Consider the following 4,308-nt stretch of genomic DNA (forward strand, 5'->3'; position numbering starts at 1 on the left):
ATATATTCCTAGAGGTAGGATCACTAGGTCAAATGGCAGTCCCATATTTAATTTTTGAGGAAACTCCATACTGTTGTCCATAATGGCTGGGCCAGTCTGCATTCCCACCAGCAGCGTGCCAGGGTTCCCTTTTCTTCACATTTAGACTAGCACTTGTCATTTATTTATTTGTTGATGGTAGCCATTCTGACAAGTGTGTGGTGATACCTCATTGTCATTTTAATTTGCATCTCTGTGATGATTAGTGACTTTGAGCATTTTTTCATATATCTCTTGGCCATCTGTACATCCACTTTGAAGAAGTGTCTATTTAAATCCTTTGCCCATTTTTAATTGGATTGTTGGTCTTCCTTTTGTTAAGTTGCATGAGTTTCTTATATATTTTAGATATTAACCCTTTATCAGATGTCATATTGCCAAACATGTTCTCCCTTTTCGTTTTGTTGATTGTTTCTTCTGCTGTGCAGAAAGTTTTTATTTTGATGTAGTCCCATTTGTTTCTCTCTCTATATTTTTTCTTCTCATTACAGCAGTCCCTTTAGTATTTCTTGCAGTGCTGGTTTGATGATTTAGCCTTTCTTTTTGTTTGGGAAGCTCTTTATTTTACCATCTATTTTGTATGATAGCCTTGCTACATATAGTAATCTGGGTATTAGATTCTTCCTTTTTATTATCTTGAATATTTCAGGCCATTCCCTTCTGGCCTGTAAAGTTTCTAATGAAACATTAGTGGACAGCCTTATGGGAGCTCCTCTATAGGTAACAATTTGCTTTTCTCTTGCTGCCTTAAGATTCTCTCCTTGTCTTTAATTTTTGGCATTTGATGCCAAAATCATGATGTGTCTGGTCATGGACCTGTTTCGGTTCTTCTTGCTTGGGACTCTCTGTGCCTTCTGAAATTGTGTAACTTTTTCTTTCACCAGGTTAGGGAAGTTTTTTGCCATTATTTTTTAAAACACATTCTCTATCCCTTGCTCACTTTCTTCTCCTTCTGGCACTCCTATTATGTCAATACTAGAGACCCTGTGCACAAAATTCATGCACTCAGGGGGTCCTTCAGCCAGGCCTGCACCCTCTCGCAGTTCAGGAGCCTTCAGGGGATGTCCAACTGCGACAGAGGCGGGAGAGGCTCCCACCAACGCCACTGCACTCACCAGCAGCGAGCCCAGCTTCTGGCTAAGCGGCACTCCTCCTGTGGGAGCGCACTGACCACCAGGGGGCAGTTCCTGCATTGAGTGCCCCCTGGTGGTCAGTGCACATCATAGCAACTGGTCATTCCACTGTTTGGTCAATTTGCATATTAGCCTTTTATTATATAGGATTTTTATGTTTTATGTTGTCCCACAGTTCCCTGAAGCTGTCCTCTTGTCTTCTAATTCACTGATGCAATCCTTGGCTTCCCTAACCTACTGTGTATTCATTCCACTGTGTTCTTTATTAGTGTTATTACATTATTCATAGTTACTATATCTTTTCTCAAGCTGTTGAGCATCTTTGCCATCATTATTTTGAACTTTATGTCTAATAAATTTCTTTTCTCCATTTCAGTTAGCTCTTCTTCTGGAGAATTCTAATTGCTCTGTCATTTTTTTTTTATGTTATCTCCCCATTTGAGCTGCCTATTTGGGTTTGTGTTCATATATTAGATAGATCTGGTACAACTCCCAATATCTAGTGCAGGACAATGTCAGACACTGTTTCTGACTGGCCCTCAGTAACCAGTTTGGAGCTATCAGCAATCCACAGCTGTGGCTCCCTCTACTGGAGCTGGATTCCTTTGGAAAGGATCATGATATGCACCAGGATCTGCTTTTCCTAGCCCCAGGTCCCAGATTAGATCAGGCAAAGATTCAAAGCCTCTATAGACCCAGCTCTGCCTGCAGTCCCCTTGACAATCTTAATTAGCCTCATGATATCGACCACAGGATAGGGAGAGAGGTCTTCCAACAGGATGGGGCAACTCCCTCCCCCCGCCCCCCCGGCAAAAACTGCCTACATAGTATTGTTCACTGGAGAAAGATGTCTTTTGCTGTATGAAGTAATGACTCAGCACAGGAAATTAGAGTGGCTGCTCTCCAAGCTCAAATCCAAGAGCACTCAAACCTGGTTTCTGCTCACACAGCTTCAGTCCACTCTACCTTCCCTCTGCTGGAGCCCAAGGTGAATGGCTGCACATGAAATTTTGTGTCTTGGCCCTTTAAAAGGGTGCCTGCATTTCTAATAATCTCTCCCTGGCACACAGCAATCCTGCTGCTTCCATAGCCAGATGTTATATGGGCACCTTTCTCAGTTCAGGTGCCCTGGACTGGGAAGCCCAGGTTGGGGATTATACCCTAGAGTTCTCAGTGGGAATCCCCCACAGGTGAGCTATCCCTCTGAATCTTCAGCTGCTGCTTACCAGCTCTTTCATGCCTCTGCTCTTCCTACTGGTCTCTATGCGGTCTCCACTTTCAGTCCTTGGTTATCAGTGTTCTCTCCAGCTAGTCTTCAGTTGATTTTTTAGGGTGATTTTTTCTGTACTTTAGTTGTATTTCCAGTTTGGTCCTGAGAGAGTGTCAGTGTAGCTTCCACTTACTCTGCTGCCATTTTTGAATCCCTTTTACCACCTTGCCATTGAGCCATGCAACATCACTTTGCCACATTATATTCATCAAAGCAGCTGCAGGCCCCAGCCAGTTATACACAGAGGGAAAATAAGGCTCCACCTCTCCACAGAGAGGCAAGTTTCTGGCATCAAAATTTATTTTATGGCCCATTTTGGAAAATACAGTTAGTTACACAAGCTTATAAGCTATATACAGAGCAAAATCCTGACAATGTTAAACACAACTATTTTATTACTAGCAGATTAGAAGAAAAATAGCAATAGCATTTTATATTAAGAGAAGTAAATAATAACTTGTGGTAGAATTATAACTTTTATTTTCTTCATGTACTTTTTGAAATCCACCACAAATTTTATTAGTAAATATAATTGTTATGATTGAAAATGTAAACATTATTTTTGGAAAGAAAATTTATGAACAGCACTTTAAACATTTGCATATGTAATAATACATCATGTGGTCCCAGGAATAATCCAGTGAGCAAGAGGTACTAAACGCCTTTTCAGGCCCCAAATCTAGGACTACAATAGATTTGATGCTAGCTTGTGGTGGGTCTCAACTTCAAAGTCCAGGTTTTTTATTCTAAAGTTTTGTTTTCCATGGTATCATAGTTCCTGTGGTTTTTCCTTTAAAATAGGTTGGAGCCCTAACCGATTTGGCTCAGTGGATAGAGCGTCGGCCTGCAGGCTGAAGGGTCCCGGGTTCGATTCCAGTCAAGGGCATGTACCTGGGTTGTGAGCACATCCCCAGTGGGGGTTGTGTAGGAGACAGCTGATCAATGTTTCTCTCTCATCAATATTTCTAACTCTGTATCCCTCTCCCTTCCTCTATGTAAAAAATCAATAAAATATATTTTTTAAAAAATAAAATAAAATAGATTGGAAATTGCAGCCAATACTACCACAAGGGAAGATCTTCTGCCACTTTCTTGCTTCTTATTCACAGTAATAGAAAGATAATTTTTGTTCCCTCCCTTTGCCATCAATTTTGCTTTAGAGGTAAGTGCTGGGATGGGAGGAAATTAAACATCTTTGAGAAGTTTCTGAAAAAGTTCAGGGAAAAATAAAGGGGAGAATGCACAAGTTTGGAATGGGGACTTGGGAGAATTCTCTCAGAAACACAAGCAGGAGCACAGGATGGTTTGGGCTCCTGTTCACTAAGGCTCACAGAGCACAGGCAGGCACAGGGGCAGTCTTCATCTTGACGGTGGTCTTGATCATGGAGATGCTGAGAGTAAATGAGAGAACAGGAAGCAGGGATAACTTTCCCAAGGACCACAGTTTCTATAAGAAAGAGGAGAAATTTCTGGGGATGGACCAGTAAAGAAGTGAGTACCTAGTTCTAGGAGCTGTTCTTAAATAAATATAGGATTTCCATAAGGTGAGTGCTGCTAACTCAGAATTGCCAGCAAATCTTGAAGGAAAAAAAATATGTCTATTTAGCTTAAGAATTCAAAAGCAACATGAATTTAACCTAAATCAAAACTGTCCTCTGAGTTGAAACATGTTTCAAGATGTCTTTAGGTTCACATGGAATATTCTATTAGAAAGAGAAGAAAAACTTTATAATATAAATGAAAGGACATAAAATTGATATCCTTATTAATAAAAGCCTAAGTGGTCGTCAATCCATGATGCCCTTATGCTGTCACGAGATGGCTGCATGCACATTGGGTGCACACGGCTATATATATATATATATA

At 40.7% G+C, this 4,308-nt stretch overlaps 1 protein-coding gene across 1 annotated transcript in view; it reads right to left on the reverse strand.

Annotated features, from left to right (window-relative positions):
- The window catches only part of NRIP1 (nuclear receptor interacting protein 1), a 121,482-nt gene that overhangs the window by 887 nt on the left and 116,287 nt on the right, over positions 1-4,308 (reverse strand). The window lies entirely within an intron of this gene.

The sequence above is a fragment of the Myotis davidii genome, unplaced genomic scaffold (assembly GCF_000327345.1).
Source record: "Myotis davidii unplaced genomic scaffold, ASM32734v1 scaffold24, whole genome shotgun sequence".
In the NCBI taxonomy this organism is placed as follows: domain Eukaryota; kingdom Metazoa; phylum Chordata; class Mammalia; order Chiroptera; family Vespertilionidae; genus Myotis; species Myotis davidii.